The following is an 18,782-nucleotide window of genomic DNA, read 5'->3' as shown; positions in this document are numbered from 1 at the left end:
CTATACACAATAAAATCAACTAAAGGCTTTTTAGACATTGAATATGTAACATTAGTGGTCTTGATAACAAGGAAGAAGAGTGTTTTCTGTCAGGCGGCACCCCTCATGGATTATTATGGCATTTTGTTGCCTGAATTAAAGCAATCATATTATCCTGTTCTCACTTGTTCCTCGTGAGATATTGGGTCTCGATTGATGAGGTTGTTGCCTAATGCTGAAACATAACATGTTAAGTGTCCTCAATGCTCTGTATACAAAAAGTGATCTCCCAGTGATTGGACCTCTTAAATCAAGGTTACTTTACATTTTAAAGGAGCAGTTAAAGCCATGAACAAAACAAAAATCTTGCTGTTCTACAGGAAGTTGTTAAATCCATTTCTTGGTTTTTAATTTGTATTTCTTTGTGTCTGTCGCAGGAAGGAGAAAGCAGCAGGTCGCCACAGAGAGGGCGGGCATGGCAAAGGTGAGCACAAACAGTCCTTATCGCGTTGCAACGCTTCCTCTTATCTCCTGTCAATCATTTACAGTGTGCTTCATAGTAAGCGGAAAATGGTTAAGTTGCAAAATATATACAAATATTTCTTTGTGACTCAAATATATAAAACATGTTGCCTGAGGAAATCTCTGTGCATTTCACAATAAGCGTTTGCATCTTGAAAAGTACGAGTGGCTCACAGATCAGATCTGATTATTGATCGCTCAGAAACAGTTTGACTTCCTGTTGCTGACGGCTGTTTGTCCCGCAGCTCCCCGACCTGAAGGACGCTGAGGCGGTGCAGAAGTTCTTCCTGGAGGAGATCCAGCTGGGGGAGGAGCTGCTGGCTCAGGGTAACACACACACACACGCACACACACACACGCACACACACACACACACGCACGCACACACACACACACACACACACACGCACGCACGCACACACGCGCGCGCGCGCACACACACACACACACACACACACACACACACACACACACACACACACACACACACACACAGCTATTGGTTAGCGCTCCAACACATTAGAGGCTTCTCAATTCTTAAATGTCCCCTCCTCGACTCCCCTCCTCGACTCCCCTCCTCGAGACTTAGTCCCGCCCACAGGAGATGCGAGCGGAGGACCGAGGAGGGGAACCGAGGAGAGAGGAGGGGAAGCAGCAGACGTTTAAAGAATTGAGAACTCCTCTCCTCTGAGCGGTCATATTAAAGCGACGTCCGTTCATTATTACGTGGCAACAGCTGCATCAGCTGTCGAGTGTTTTGTCATATTTTATAATCTCTGTTAGATCAGCTGAACATTGTTCCCCCACATATGTACTTTGAATTCATTGAGAGTGCGGTATAATGAGGCAATACCAGGCTACACACACACACACACACACACACACACACACACACACACACACACACACACACACACACACACACACACACACACACACACACACACACACACACACACACACACACACACACACACACACACACACACACACACACACACACACACACATATATTTATATAAATGTAACCCAAATGTCCCGTAGCCTCTCTGAACACCATGGGACAAGTATATGCAATTTAAAGTATGAGAGCACTCTCATAATAACGTAACACAGTCAGAGACTGGATATCCCCCCCCCCCCCCCTCTCTGGTCGCTGAAATGGGGAATTGAAATTACGGGCCAAAAGTTGTATTTGCAAGTATTAAAAGTAAGCAGAGGACACCAAACCAACTGAGACCTGTCTGTCCGCCGCATCTGCGCACTGTACAACACACACCTACACACTGTACAACACGCACCGACACTGTACCACACACACACCTACAGCTCCTAAAGCATAATCAGGCTACAGCCGTTGTGTATTTTATTATGTGAAGCACTAAATGGTCGTAGAAAAATATAGACTCTTTGTAGATATCTACTAAACTAAAGCAAATAAAGAGAGTAGGCCTGTTATACTGAGTGATATATATTTTACACACTGCTCTGCTTTCTGCAGGACCTCACAGCTGTTCTCTCTGTAAACATCACGTTGCGATGAGAGCAGGTTCTAAAATAATATCCAGGGGTTGCATGCAGAGCTGTCATTGGCTGAGATAAGTCCGGCCGTGCATCACGCCTCCACCGTTCCCGGAAATGCATCCGCGGAGGAGCCGTGGAGGACCCATCAGTGTATCCTCTGTTATAGCTCCTCCAGAGAGCCTCCTCGACGCTCGATCCTCGGTCCTCGGTGTGCATTTAGAGAAACCGAGGATACACTGATGGTTCCTCCACGGCTCCTCCGCGGATGCATTTCCGGGAACGGTGGAGGCGTGACGCAAGGCCGGACTTATCTCAGCCAATGACAGCTCTGCATGCATCCCCTGGATATTATTTTAGAACCTGCTCTCATCGCAACGCGATGTTTACAGTGAGAACAGCTGTGAGGTGCAGAAAGCAGAGCAGTGTGTACAATATATATCACTCAGTGCATACTCTCTTTATTTGCTTTAGTTTAGTAGATATCTACAAACAAAGAGTCGATATTTTTCCAAAACCATTTAGTGCTTCACATAATAAAATACACAACGGCTGTAGCCTGATTATGCTTTAGGAGCTGTAGGTGTGTGTGTGGTACAGTGTGTAGGTGTGTGTTGTACAGTGCGTAGATGCGGCGGACAGACGGGTCTCAGTTGGTTTGATGTCCTTACTTTTAATACTTGCAAATACAACTTTTGGCCCGTAATTTCAATTCCCCATTTCAGCGACTAGAGAGAGGGGGGGGGGGGGGGGGGGGGGATATATCCAGTCTCTGATTGTGTTACGTTATTATGAGAGTGCTCTCATACTTTAAATTGCATATATATTTATATAAATATATTTGTGTCTGTGTGTCCGCATCTGTAGCCTGGTATTGTCTCATTATACCGCACTCTCAATGAATTCAAAGTAAATATGTGGGGGAACAATGTTCAGCTGATCCAGCAGAGATTATAAAATATGACAAAACACTCGACAGCTGATGCAGCTGTTGCCACGTAATAATGAACGGACGTCGCTTTAATATGACCGCTCAGAGGAGAGGAGTTCTCATTTCTCTAAAGTCTGCTGCTTCCCCTCCTCTCTCCTCGGTTCCCCTCCTCGGTCCTCCGCTCGCATCTCCTGTGGGCGGGACTAAGTCTCGAGGAGGGGAGTCGAGGAGGGGAAATTTGAGTATTGAGAAGCCTCTATTGTACTTGATAGGCTAAGGGGCGGGACATCTCTAAACGGTTGACCAATCACAACAGAGACGGCCAGCTAACCAATCAGAGCAGACTGGGCTCTGGTTTCAGACAGAGGGTGAAAAGAGGTGCTGCAGCACAGGCAGTATGAGAGGAATAAAGAGCTTTTTGAACATTAAAGCATGCAGACATGTAGAGACACTACATACTGATATGACCCTGTAAATTACCATTATTGGACCCCTTTAAGATTAATTTTGAGTTACTTTTAAGTAGTAATACTTTAGTATTTCTATGTTATGCTACTTTACACTTCCACGTCATTACATTACAGAGGGAAATATTATATTTTTTAGATTGCTAGTTTTATTTGACAATGTTTTACTCTTTAAATAACAAAAACACATTGACTTACATCATATGATGCCGGACTACCGAGTAATGGCTCCATGATGACAAACTACAACTTTGGAAAACATCATGCTGATAATACTTCTTTACTTTTACTTTAATACTAGTTGAACATAACATTTTGACATTTGTATGTGTTTTATATGTTTCTAGTTAATGTGCTTTTTATCTTGTTTTTAATTATTGTTTTATTATGTTACTCCTATTGTGTTATTTTATATTGTATTTGTTCCCTGTGCAGCACTTTAGTCAACTGAGGTTGTTTTAAATGTGCTATATAAATGAATAAATAAAGATTGAAATTACTTAACATTTTGAATGCAGCTGTATTTTAAGACTGTGGCACATTTCTTACTTTTACCTAAGTGTGAGTACTTCCCTCACCTCTGTCTCCTCTCCACAGGAGACTCTGAGAAAGGCGTGGACCACCTGACCAACGCGAGTGAAACTATAAAAAAGAAGTTACAAGGCACTTAACCTTTTTTATAATTTTTGAATCATAAATCTAATCGATAGATTTATGATTAGAAAAGTATAGAAGTAGGGTAGACATGTGGAGATTATCCGACTGAACAAAATGTGATCCGTCTCTTACTGTAAATGTGTGTCAACCACAGACTTTATTTCGAGCTATTTCCCTAAATCCTATGGAGAAATTGCATTGCGTTTTTGTCGAGGGTTTTAGGACGCGTCAACTAATGGCCTATTGCTTGTAGATTACGGTCATGTAGAACAAGGAATTAATAAGTGTTTTATAATGACTAATAAAGAGCAATATACTGCAATATGCATGTTAATTAACAACAAATTGACGGTGAATTTGTGTACCTTAATATAAAGTGTTACCAACCTGATGAACTCAGTTAGTTTTGGTTCCTTTTGAGAGAAACCAATGTGTCTTATTCCTTTCAACTACTACCTGTTACTGCAGCTCTTTCTAGAGGGATTTTGATTCTCAACCTTTAGAGTTGAAGATGTTACTGTACCTTTCGATGAGTTTATTTTGTTAAAGCGAATCACTGAGCTCTGTAGGCACAAGCAGAAGTGTATACTTTATATCACTTGCTACCCTTAGCCCAAAAAATCCTCCTGGTTAATTAGGATCATTGATGGATGCCTTTAAGCATTTTTAGGGTTGTTAGACACATGTAAACTGTTGTAACATCAGGCTTATTTTTTTAACTCCAACTAAAATCTCTTGACAAAGACATACGCAGGTAGCATGGTCATAGTTGAACTATTACATTGACCACCATTTGAAAAACCCCATTTGTCCTTGGTCAACACGAGAGGTTATCCTGTACATGTTTATCACAAACTGTGTCTCCTCATCAGTGTTTGGTGTACAGTACATGTGACTCCATGCTTATCTTCCCTTTGTGTTGTGCTCCATCCAGTGGACACTCTGCGCCAGAACACCAGGAAGTGGTGGAAGTGTGTCACTGTAGTGTAGCAGAACAAGCAAAAACACAATGAACGCAGTGCTGAGGTCTATATGGTATTATCCGGTTAAACTTGCATTAAATACCACAGTACTATTTTTGCAACACCATTTATTGAATATTTGTAAATCTGGCTCAAAAGGCCTTTTTCATGCATAACTTTGAGCAACAAATAAAACAGCAGTTATTGTTTTTTTAGATTCTAAAATGAGATCAAATGTAATCCTGCTTATCTTAACATATAATGAGTTTTGAACCACTGAAATATAAAATAAAATAAAAGGCTGCCTATCTGCCATGTTTTTTTAAATCTTGCCTGATTTATAGATTGGGTTTGATCCTTGATTTACGGAAACCTATCAAGTTTTCTTTTTGTGTTTTTAAGACTTGTTTCCTGTCATCTGAAATAACACTGAACACATTCCTCACACAAACAACAAAGACCAGTGACCTTGAAATTAGTATGTTTGTATTTTTTATTTAAAATTGTAGATGTGAAGATTGTTATCTTGAATGAAAGACAACATATTTAATCCGATTCACATTGAGTTCTTGTTTAGTTCAGTGATTATAAAAATGTGCTGGGAGGGAAATCAGTTGAAAAGGCATTTTTTCAAAGTATGAGAAAAAGAGGGTTTCGTGTATCTGATGAGTTAAAACTTCAGACCTTGTGTTCGACATGCAGTTTATTTTAATGATCACATATTTACAGATGTCTTTGATTCATAAGCCATGTTACCAGTAATCAATATAAAACCTGTCATGTAAATATACAAGTTAACAGTTATTAACAAACCATTTGAAACACACATTTGACTTTTTCTAGCAGTATAACTATTACACATATTGTATTTAATACACAGTATAGGCACGTATAAGCCTTTCTCTTAAATGAAGCTTCATGACACAATTACATATAAAACATTTAATGTTTTTATCAATTCTAACGAGCTTGACAAATTTGGTGTGATTAGAAACAACCTTTTTTTTAAAGTTAAAATGAATGTAGCTTTTTCCAACGTTCATAGATATTCTCCACATGTGTTCCGATAAAGTGTTGAAGAGATCATTATTTGATTGTCGAGTAGATTAATGAGTCCACTTATGTGTTGTATACAGAATCTAAACCATATGTAAATCATTCACCACATTAAACCTATTTTGTAGAAAATACTCTAAATATTGATGTTTGTTCCCTTGAATGAAAACAAATCAACACATGAAATGAGATGAGTGATTAGCTGACAGGAGAGATGATCAGAGGTGCAGCGTTTTTACGTTCACATTTATCACCTGGACTGAAGTATGGGTAGATTCTCCCGTTGAAGGAGCAGCCAGTAAAGGAGTAGAGAAGAGCTGCAGCATCTACGTCATAAAAGGAGACCAGACCCTCCTCATAATCCACAAACACCCCCACCTTCTGAGGCCGAGACTTCAGAGAGAGACTGACTGGAGGATCATCAGCTTCGTACTCATTTCCATTTCTCAAATTTATAGTCCAGAAACCATGTTGTGGGCTCAGTGAGAGCGCTCCCTTCCTGTTGATCGACTCTCTGGCCACTCCTAAATCCCAGTCGGACTTTCCTTTAACTTGAACCTCAAAGTAAAATCTGCCTGAAGAGAAACTCTGTTTTCCTAAAACACAAGGACATGCAGAAAATCTCTCTGGGTTTTCTGGGAGATTCTTTCTCACGTCACCATCCCGGACTTGTTTTCCATCATCAGACAGAATGAGATATGGATTTGCTGTATTAGGATCAAGAGTCACATCCACTGCGTAGCTCTGGACCCTCTTCAGCTCACCTTCAAGCAGCTTCTTCGTCTCTTTACTGAAAGTCTCCTCCAGCTGGACCACAGCTCTCACCACAGTCCCTTCATATGATGATGGAGGGATGCTGACATTTGTCCAGTCCTTGGTGGGTGATGGGTGTAGGATGTTTAGGGACTGGACACCCTGGAGAAGATGGAGGGGGTCTTCAGACCGTGAGAGCTGCTCAACTTTTGCACCTCTCTTCTTCAGCTGAGAGATTTCCTGTTCCAGCTCTTTGATGAAGTCTTCAGCTCGTTTCATTCTCATGTTCTGCTTCCCTTCTATTGTTTGGATGAACTCATTCAGGTTTCTCTCAACAGACTCCTTCAGAGCAGTGAAGACCTGAACTCCTTCTGCTATCTCTCTGTCTGCGTCTTTCTTACTGAGGTCCACTGAGTGTTTGATCTCCTGAATCTTCAGTTGTCTCTTCCGGATCATTTCCTCACTTCTAGCCTCTTTCTTTCCCAGCGCTGCCTTCTTCCCTTCATATGCTTCTTTGAGAGGAACCACATCATGCATCTTGTGGTCTAAAACAGTGCAGAGCATGCAGACACATGTCTGGTCGGTCTTACAGAACAGCTCCAGAGGTTTATCGTGCTTCGGACACATCCTGTCTTCCAGGTTCTCCACAGGGTCGATCAGCTGATGTCTTTTCAGTACCTGGCTTTGTCAGATGAGGCTCCAGGTGAGTCTCACAGTAGGAGGTCAGACACACCAGGCAGGACTTCAGGGCCTTCAGTTTGGTTTCAGTGCAGACGTCACAGGGAACCTCTCCTGGTTTGAAGACTTGTTGCTCTGAGCGTCTGCTTCTGCTGCGTCTGCTGCGTCTGCTGGCTTTCTGTTGAGCCGACCGTCTGAACTGAGCTACCATCTCAGAGATGAAAGTGTTCACCCTCAAATCTGGTCTTGTATTAAAAGCCTCTTTACACATGGGACACTGGCACCCGTCACTTGTATCCCAGTGTTTGGTGATACAGTCTTTACAGTAGTTGTGTCCACATGGTATAGTGACTGGATCAGTGAACAAGTCCAGACAGATGGAGCAGAGGAACTGATCTTCAGATGGCAGGCAGCTTGCAGCAGCCATATCTACACACATGTGAAAGAAAAGAAAAAACATTTGAAACATCAATTATCAATTCATATCATATATTGTTTTAAAGAAAGAAGCATGAGCAACATTTGCCATTTAACTCTGACAGGGTCAAGCATGCAACTCTGGCTAACAGCAATGAAAATACAGGTTTTCTCGATCATTTTTCTATTGAAAAATAACACTGCTCTTCTCACTGTGTGACCATAACCATTAATTTCCTCGAGCTGCTTCACATTAAAAGCCTCCAACTGTTTCTCTAATGGAAATATTTTTATTTTGAAACAGCTAGAGGAAATGGGTAAAGCATTATGTAGGAAGTGATCAGCAACATGTAATAATAGCAGGAGAGCAGAAGTGAATTCAAACTCCTACCACAGAGATTCAGTTACAAGTTACTAAAGAACTAAGAGTTGATGCAAAGAGACTGTTTAGAGTGGACTCTATATCATATATATGGTTATGTTGTTGGAGAAAAACAAGTTGGACATAATGGGTGCAGCTTTCGTCTAAGTAGAGCTGAAGTTTTGTGTTAATCCTGCTTGTTGAAAGTGTAAATATAATCAGATGTACTCACCAGTGTTTGACAGAGACTCTGCTGTGTTGTTGAGAAAGATCTGATGAACTCAGTTTGTATTTTCTTTAGACAGAAACGGAGACTAGTCTCGACTGCAGTGTGGCTGCCTCTCTGACTACCTTAACTTTCGTTTCCTGAGTGTGGCGTGTAAGCTCTCCTCTTTCCACTGTAGCTCCTCCTCTCACTGCAGCTGGTGGTTCCCTCCCTCTGATCTGCATGGGTTTTGAGAAACACCAGGTTTTCTCTGATAGTTAGGGAGCAAAGCTGGTGCTTTACAGATGTGTCAAGCTGTTTCTAATCTTTATTATGATGAACGTTTTCAGTTACATTTATTGGAAAACAGATGTCAGTAAAATGTCATGGATGACATAATCTACATAGTTAAATATGTATTTCCATTGTAGTACTTCAACTTGAACTATAGGCTACTGGTTTCCCGTCACCCACCGCATCAACTACAAAATACTGATCCTTCCCTTATGAAACAAAAATATATTGTAATATATTGGTAAATATAATACAATATGCTGGATCATACATTTCCATATATGGGAAAGTAGTCCTTGTATTTTTAAATATGAAAACAAAAACTGCACTATACATTTTTATATGTAATAGTTTTATTGAAACACTCATTTATCTTGAGTTACACAAGTTTACATACATTTGAACAGATATTCATAAACGGTTATCTCACTTCATTTTGTATAGTTACCCACTTTATATATGAACATATGTTTGATGGTATATATTAAAAAAGTACAAATACTCCATTGTCCATTGAATGATGGAAAATAATATACAGTTTATAAATATATACAGACACACACATATATATGCACGCATATATATGCACATATTTTTTCATTCTTGAATATACTATAATATACTTACTTCTTATTTCTATTTGTTTAATATATATGTTTAATTTGAAATTGGAAATAACCCAGTACTGAGATATTCTTGGAAATTAAATGAGAATCCATAAAACAGCTGGCGTTTGGATTCTGGTTACGGCCGACCGGCTATTTGGAGTGGAATGCAGCCCATCCACGGCAGCAAGCCCAAGAGTTACGACATCTCCGTTCACTCCAATGGACCAGTTTTACAGCAATGGCGGATCGTGGAACCTCTCAATAGTTCCCCGGAAGTTAGCGGATCTGCGGCTAGCAGTCTATGGTTGCAGCATAGTAGACCGTTCGTGATGGACTTTTGAAGGTAAGAAGACGTTTAAAGATTTATATTGCGGATATTATCAGAATATCTGAATCAAATTAACTACAGATGTGTATTAAAGAATGTTAGTGGACTATCCCTTCAATCAGTATATTTAACGTTTACAGATAACAGATTAGGCTAGGATACCGGACAAAGTTAGCAACACACGTTAACCACGAACAACCTATTAATCCGTTCTCCTAATGTTATTTCCTCCAACGTTGTGGAATTAGAGAAAAGGGGCTTCTTAACGTGCTTTTATTCGGGGTGGAGGGAGTTACATATTAGTTAAATATAACATTGGGGCGTGTGATTGTAGTGGGTGGAGGTGGTGAAATGAGGATATCCATCTTGGAGTTCAAGCTAGTATAATATAGTTAACGTTACACAATAATAAGGAAGAGAGCTATTTTTGTGATACATCACTATTGATATGGATTTAGAGTGGATATTTGAGACTTCCAAACAGTAAACAAAGACATAACTTATGGGTGAGCGTTTTTAGCAGTCATATTATGTCTTTGTGATTCTGTTGATTATTACCTGTCTGTATTATGTTGCAGCTCAGCTGATTTTGGATTGATGGCAAAGGGAGAGGGACTTAAGTGAGAGTGAAAACACAAGGCACGTTTAAAATAGGTCACCAATCTCCCATCCTATAGGTTGCTAGATGTATCTAACCCTTTCTCCTGTCTGTGTCTCCCTCTTTCAGCACAAGAACCCCAGGGGGATTCAATGGAACCTGAAGACCTGCAATGAGACCCTCACCCTGGACCTGAGTCTCAACTCCCAGAGCTTTGCAAGCCTCTCCCTGTTCCTTATTTTTATTAAACAGACGTTAAGCTTCCCAATGGTGTGGTCTTCGTTTTGTGAAAAATATGATTACCTCACATATGTTGTTGCTGTTGTTGTCTTTTGTGATAGTTAAATTGCTCCTGCTGACTTGAGCCAGACATTCTTTCCTCCTCTCTGTGTCAGTGGGGAAACCTTACATTTGTACTCCTTTCTCTGAGCGATTGGAGCATCCCCCGGCAGCACAGCAAACCATGGGGGAGACTATATGACAGGTCAACACGGAGGAAAAGGCACAGACAAACTGCATGCATGCTATTCAATGTTTATTGAATTCCATTTATTTACTGTCAGTTGACAATCATTGAGAGGCACCTGTCGGTCTCCTGTCCTTTCTGAAAGTCATAAAGAAGACATCACTCATTTAGATGACTTATGTCCTCAATTACCAGGGGATTACTGAAACCACCATGAATTAAAGAAATTGTAGAAATGAATCTAATCTGAATTTTGAAACCTTCCTTCCCTCCCTCTAAATATATCGAACATTAGGAAGTGATGACTACCATTCAAGTTTAAGAAGATAATATTTGTATATTAATATTTGTTTTAAACAATTCAAAGCAATAAACAACAGCAACAGGCTCTTTAACCAAGGCAACGTTAGCCTAACATGTATGTTAACAGGAAGATAGCTGTTCACACTATGTATATTTTCTGCTATTTTATTTCTATTTGAGATGTTTACATTTTCGATTGTTTAATTCTAGTCTTTTAACTGTCTTATGTACAATGCCGTGTCTTTTGCTGCTGCAAAGCAAACATTTCCCAAATTGGTATCAGTAGTTATACAAATGCCACTTTCATCACATTAGTATGCATGGGATGTGACAGGTCGCCCGCCCCGTTTGACCGGAAGTCCCGCCCCCATAAGTCCCGCCCCTTCCGGTATAAGCCCCGCCCCCATGGCGGATGTCCCGCCCCCGCTTCCGGTTTACAAACTTAAATTAAATTAAATAAAAATTAAAAAAATGAGAAAAATAAAATGCCGTTGTTTCAATCAATTAGTATGCATAGGATATATGTCCCGCCTCCTAACCACTTCCTGTGCCCCCCCCCCCTAATCCTGTATACAGTATTGAATGTAACTTACAAATACTTGCAAATAACATGAAATTAATCAAAGTAAAGCATCTAAAAAAAACATATATTTAAAAAAAAGTCAGCCTCTCTGTTTTTTGCGAACAGTCTGAGACAAGTCAGGACATGAGGGGAGAGACCATATGGCGGCCGAGGGGAGGGGGGAACACACACACACACACACACACACACACACACACACACACTTTTCCCGCCCCTCACCCCTCTCCCGTTAGAGGTTGGCTAAATAAAAGCCAGCGTCTTTTGGTCACTCTTCAATATTTTTCAAGTCGAGAGAAAATGGCCAAGACACGTCTTGATATGAGTTTAATCAGCGAGACACCGGTGACAACTTACAGCCATCCGTTGGGTGCTCCAATCAAGAAACGAATGCAGTTTGTATGCCGGGTTCAGACGCCTACAGCCGAAGAACTTCACGAAGAATGGACTCTGAAAAAATGGCGATGTTTGGGGTTATATATTCAACTATATGGCTAATGAACTGCATTTCTACAATCTGAAGAATGGAGAAACGTATGGACCCCGTAGTGTTAAAGCGACACTGACCTCAACAGATTGGGCTGTGTTAACTCTGGTGTCTTCCGAGATCTACACGCAACCACTGTATCGGAAGAAGTAGTGCATCAAGAAACCATCGTGGAACCAGAGGCGCACAAGATATTTGCAAAGAAAAGCAAAGAAACACAAACAGCATGCGAGATTAAAGAAGAGTTTGCATCGCTACCCCTCAAGGTGAAGGAAGAAGTTTAAAAAAAGTCACCCTCTTTGTTTTTGTTTCAATCAATTAGTATGCATAGGATATATGTCCCGCCTCCTAACCACTTCCTGTGCCCCTAATCCTGTATACAGTATTGAATGTAACTTACAAATACTTGCAAATAACATGAAATAAATCAAAGTAAAGCATCTAAAAAACATATATTTAAAAAAAGTCAGCCTTTTGCGAACAGTCTGAGACAAGTCAGGACAGGGGGGGAGAAACCATAAACCCCCTATGGAGATGACCATATGGCGGCCGAAGGGAGAGGGGTAATATACTAGCTAAATGTTTTTTGTAATGTGTATGCATATTTTTAATATATATATGTGTGTATATATATGTGTGTATATATATTTATGTGTGTGATATATATATATATATATATACAGGAGAATAGCCTACACCTAAAAAAGTATTTGCTCTGCCATAAAAACCAAGTACAATATAATGCTAATTTGTTAAACAAGCAGGAATAACCCTATTGGCTGCTTTTTAGAGTCATTTACATATCCGAACCATCTAGACAGCCTCTCTTTGCTTTTCCCCCATCAGGCACAGATATCTGGTAAGTACTTTTATTTTTTTATGTTATAATATCATGTAGTTAGTTAATGCTGCTTGATGTGTGTTAAAGAACCTCTATGCATCTGTTGTTTTTTCTATTATATAACAGCCCTAGATTGTAATTATTTCGAAGCTTTTAATGAAGTATCCTTCTAAGTACAAAATACATGTTGAAGCCCTCAAGTAAAATGAAGGAGTTTTCTGTATTATGCATCACTGAGTTTTAAAAGCTACATAGTTTTACTGCAAAAGACTCTGACTTTTCTCCAATGGGCTCCGCCTACCACTCAACATAACAAGCCCCACCTTTCCTCACCAGATCATTTAAAAATGAGAACCCTTCAAGGACATTTTAGAGAGCAGCAACCATGGATCTGAGAAAAACCAAGTCTCTCCCCACGATCTGCAGCCTGGAGCAAACGTCTGGAGGACCTCCATCCTCACCTACAATTTGGACACCAGATCTGGACAGCGCTATGGCTGGCATTGATATTACAGGATGGTTGAATATGTATCAACCTCCATCTACTCACGACTCTCCAGAGGAATCAACAGCAGTAGGCATTGATTCGCCATGCTTTCCTTGTGCTCCCGAGGGTGATGCTACAGAACGTGCTAGGACATCGGCATTCCTGAATACGGTAAAAGCAGTTGTAGTTCATCTGTTGGATAGAGTCGTATACCTTTACACAGAAAGGAAACATGTAACGGATGTCAAGTCGATCACCCCAGTCAGATGCAGCACGAGTGTTTATTCCCTACCGGTGAATACTATCTGGATCGAAACTATGATGAAGTGGTAAAGAGACTATGGACCGTTCGTTTCATTCCAGCCATTCGGGACGCTCTGCACCAGAACCACCTTCATGTGTCAGAGAGGAGAGTCTTTGGAGCTACCGAGGCGATTCTGCACAACCTCAGAAACACCAGACTCTTTGAGGCTAAAATCGAGAAGCTATACGAACAGCTTGTAGAGAACGACGAGACCCAACTGAAGATTACAACAGCAGCTTGGGCCTTCTGGCAGCATTAGGAAGAGTTTTTATTTATTTTTGATACTTTTTCGTTAAAGTATGTTTTATTTAAATTTTACTTGATATAGTGTGTCCTTCCTTTTATTATTCTCTGCTTGGAGAAATGTTGTATATACATATCAATAAAATGCATTGTAAGAAAAACTGTTGTACTCATTACCTCATCGGGCTGTAACAGGAAACATGTCTGAGAAACGTGTTATGCATAGGGTTTATTACACTCCATCTAATCCAGGGAGTTTAGGAGGTGTGGATAAACTCCATAGAGCTGTACAGAATGAAATGGGTAAACAAGTAAATGTAGAGAAAGTCAGAGAATATTTATCTGAGCAGGATGCATATACTTTGCATAAGCCGGCACGGGTGCATTTTGTAAGAAACAGAGTTTTTGTACTCAGACCGCTACAACAATTTCAAGCAGATCTCTGCGATATGCAGTCGCTGTCCGAATATAATGATGGTTTTAATTATTTGTTAACAGTCGTAGACGTATTTTCGAAAAAAGCCTATGCTCAAGCATTAAAAAAAGAAGTCGGGTATTGAGGTTACCAAGGCCTTTGATACAATTTTAACACACAGCGAGATTCCTAAAAAGATACAAACAGACGCGGGGAAAGAGTTCTTTAATAAAGTTTTTCAAAACTTGTTGAAGAAAAGAGGTATTGCACATTATGCAACAGCCAGTGACATAACGCATGTGTGGTAGAGAGATTTAACCGTACGCTGAAAACTAAAATGTGGAGGTATTTTACAGCTAAAAACACTCATAGATAAATAGACGTCTTACCCGAACTACTTGAAAGTTACAATAATAGTTATCACCAAAGTATTAAAATGAACCCACTGCAGGTAACTAAGGAAAATGAGGCTCAAGTGTTTCGGAATCTATATAACCCCTCTAGCCAACGTAAAAAAGCTGCTGTCAAAATGAACTTTAAGGAGGGGGAGCTTGTAAGGATATCCAAATTGAGAGGAGTATTCGAAAAAATATATGAGCAGAGTTATACTGACGAAATATTTACGGTGTCTGAAGGCTTACCTCGGCAGCCACCTGTTTACAAGCTCAAAGATTATGATGGAGAAGAGATCAAGGGGACTTTTTATGAGAAAGAGTTACAAGAAGTGAAGATAGCCAATGACAAGGCTTTTCAAGTCGAGAAAATTCTAAAAAGGCGTATGGTGAGAGGGAAAAAACAAATGTTTGTATCTTGGCATAATTGGCCCGAAAAATTCAACAGCTGGGTTGATGCAGACTAAATCAAAGATGTATAAAAGCAAACAGTTTAAGATTGTTACAAAAATGTAAAAAATAAAAATAAAATGTATGGAGACAAAATTATTTCAGGTGACTCTGGCTTTATTAGGAAAACAAACATATAATACAAATGGGTTAGGGGTTAAATGTAATCATCGTGGACTTAATAGTCTAACAAAATACTTTTATCTGAATACATTTGTTCTTTTTAAGAGCACTTTTTGAAATTATTTATTAATTATTTCAGTGGAACAATCCAGTTTTTGTTAACATCAACGCTTTCTTCTCTTTTTCTTGTGTTACTAAGATACTTTTAGACACACTTTGGTGTATGCAACACTTGTTCAGATAAACAAGGTTTTTTCTTGTCTGATAAACTTACATATTTTAGTTATTTTATGTTACCAAGATACTTTGAGATACACGCTGATGTACGCAATGAAGTAGTTGGTAAGGAAGGGGTTTTTCTTTAAGGGTGCAAAACTTTAGAACAGGGTAAAATATTCATTAATTTGTATTGAATTGAGTTTTCTTTTTTTGATTTTCAACATACTATATGACTTTTCCATATTTCTGACATACTATACTTTGTAAACGAATTGTAAACGAAACATTTAAAGTGGTCCTGGAATCTTCATTTTCCGAAACATTCTGTAACATTATCTCAGAAATGAAACAAACATCAAAAGTGTATCATGTGCTCTCATTGTATGCTCTGTTTGTAGATGTAATGCATCTGTGTGTTGAAAACAGCATACATGTGAATATTTTGACTGAAGTGAAAAAACTCCATCACGATATCTCCAGTAATATGGGGAATTCTAAGCTGGAGACTGTCCTGGGGATGCTACAATCAGTATAACTATTGATTTTGTGTGTGAAAAAAATAAAATCTAAAATCTTTTACATCTAAAAACTGTTGTCATCATTATAGCAAGGGGAGCGTGTCTGATACATGTGTATTACAGTCCTTCTTGTTGTGTTTTTCAGTGTTTTCTGTGTGTCTGTGCACACACAAAGCACACTTCATTATCTACTTTTCAGCTTTTTTTAAAAGAAAAGTGTATCTTTCGGTAACTTTCTCAGAGAATTTAAGCATAAATCTGTCAAATGTTCAAAACAGCCTTGTTTCACTGAAATACCCTCAAAATGACAAACTGCCATTAAGAGTCAGATTCTTAACCCAATCTACTGACACAAAGTACTTCATTATCTACTTTTCAGCTTTTAATACAAAAGTGTATCTTTCGGTAACCTTCTTGAGAGAATTAAGCATAAATCTGTGAAAGATTCTTAACGAAATCTACTGACACAAAGTACTTCATTATCTACTTTTCAGATTTTTTATACACAAAGTGTATCTTTCAGTAACTTTACCAGAGAATTTAAGCATAAATCTGGCAAATGTTCAAAACAGCCTTGTTTCACTGAAATACCCTCAAAATGACAAACTGCCATTAAGAGTCAGAATCCTAACGAAATCTTTCTACAGATCTCCCACTCAACGCAATATGTCCCACCCACTCAGCAAATCATATAAAACTAAGGACGACCATTAAAAACTAGCCATGGATCTGAGAAAAACCAAGTCTGATGTAGCCTGCCCTTATTATCACCAGGATAATGGATATGGGCTTAATGACTGGATGTTACAAAGTAGGGGAGAGGATGTTCCCGAAGAAGAGCTCTCCTCTATATCATATCCATGTAAGGTCTTTAGGACAAAAGAGGACCATGATAACATGACATATGAAGAATATCTTTCTTTAAAAGATGGTATTATAGATAACCTTTATAGAAACAGTATATCTCATACCACTCGCCAAGATCGCAAACGACAATTAGCAGAAAAGAATATAAAAAGTAAAGAAAAACGAAGAAAAAGAAAAAGCAACATGAAAAGGAGAAGAAAAATTAAAAGCAAACGCAGAATGCGAATGAAAAGAAAAGGGACCATAGGACGGAAAACTAAAAAGACAAAAAGAAGGAAGGTGAAAAGAAAAAGAAACAAAGTGAAGACATTTAAACTAGAGGATGGTGTTGTAGAGCCATTACCGGATCATAATAATCTTCCGGTCGAACGGGGCGGGACTTCCGGTTAAAAGAGGCGGGACTTCCGGTCAAAAGAGGCGGGACTTCCGGTCAAGCAGGGCGGGACTTCCGGTCAAAAGGGGCGGGACTTCCGATCAAAAATGCCAACAAGGGGCGGGCGACCTGTCACATTCCATGCATACTAATGAGACGAATGTGGCATTTGTATAACTACTGGGACTAATAAACGAATACTATGACATTAACGATTAAACACATTTGTGCATTCTTTATGAATGCAAACCGAGTCAAGCCGACTCTAATAAACGAATACTATATATTGAACGTCTATTGAATGGCCTTTGTATGTATACAGTACAGTATAGCCCAACCATTTACACCTTCCTTTTTTCCCGTCAAGAGTTTGAATTGGAGAAAGGTAATCGATGGTGCTTTTATAGCCTATTGCATAATAACTGTGTGATTTATATTGCTTTTCAAATGCATATGGCCACCCATTTACACGGCTCTTCCCGTAGTTAGATCACTTTACATTTCTGCGAATGAATTTTTAATCACACACGTCTCCCCATCCCAAAAATAATAAAGAAAATAAAAAGAGGAAACAATTTTCAAGTTCAGTTTTCACCGTTTTATTTAAAATAACTGACATACAGTAACAGACACATCCTGTAGGCCTATCTGCTGCGGAAACCAGGACGAGCGATTTCGGGATCTGTTTTTCTGGGGCTCCTCAGTCTCTCGTTTACCCGGTTCCTGATCTTATGCCACTGGTCAATGTTCAGATTTGGGAACCGATTGGAAACATAGGACTCAATCTTTTGCTTCACATTGAGGGGAAGAGGCATTTTCCCATTGGTCCCAGTCCAGTTGGTTATTTTCACCATTCTCCCATAGCCTATGTTACAAATGGCGTTATGGCCATGAACATATTAGCAGCATAGATCTCAGGGCGATGCTGTCCCTTAAAAAAGCTGTCCTGGTAAAAACTTTCCTCTCGTTCTGAGGAAACAGCCCTGGTGGGTTCATCAGGAGTGACCGCCGACCATGCCCCAACCCCCCCATGTTTCCTATGTATGTTGGGAACCCTTTGTTTAAAACTAATTGGCCATCGGAATGTGTGGAGTCACATTCCACAGCTCTCCCCCCCCCCCCCCTCCTGTGATCCCCCGCACACAGGGAGATCGCTTTTCTGGAGTGAAGAGAGCTGAAATATTGATATTGCAAGTTAGAAACGTAAAATGCATTTTGACAGACACTTGGGGGAAATATGCTGCATTTTGAATGTACGATAATCCACCATTTCCACCGGAAATATCAAACATTTAATAAAAGTGAAAAACAATGAACAAGACTTAACGTATTCATCATAATTAATTATATTTATTTCGTTTGGATGTAGGTGATCT

At 39.6% G+C, this 18,782-nt stretch overlaps 2 long non-coding RNA genes and 1 pseudogene across 2 annotated transcripts; 2 read left to right on the top strand and 1 right to left on the bottom strand.

Annotated features, from left to right (window-relative positions):
* The first annotated feature begins 412 nt into the window (after nt 1–412).
* LOC139434174 (uncharacterized) lies at nt 413–4,495 on the top strand. The gene is made up of 3 exons (XR_011643589.1): nt 413–463; nt 747–828; nt 4,019–4,495. It is a non-coding gene; the product is annotated as an uncharacterized lncRNA (long non-coding RNA).
* A 1,014-nt stretch (nt 4,496–5,509) lies between these two features.
* On the bottom strand, nt 5,510–8,689 carry LOC117450367 (E3 ubiquitin-protein ligase TRIM21-like; annotated as a pseudogene).
* Nucleotides 8,690–9,555: 866 nt separating this feature from the next.
* LOC139434828 (uncharacterized) lies at nt 9,556–10,602 on the top strand. Its single transcript, XR_011644132.1, has 2 exons — nt 9,556–9,755; nt 10,468–10,602. It is a non-coding gene; the product is annotated as an uncharacterized lncRNA (long non-coding RNA).
* The last annotated feature ends 8,180 nt before the right edge of the window (nt 10,603–18,782 follow it).

This window comes from Pseudochaenichthys georgianus, chromosome 1 (assembly GCF_902827115.2).
Source record: "Pseudochaenichthys georgianus chromosome 1, fPseGeo1.2, whole genome shotgun sequence".
Classification (NCBI taxonomy): domain Eukaryota; kingdom Metazoa; phylum Chordata; class Actinopteri; order Perciformes; family Channichthyidae; genus Pseudochaenichthys; species Pseudochaenichthys georgianus.
Note: the sequence above shows the minus strand (reverse complement) of the source record. Positions and strands in the feature narration are given on the sequence as shown.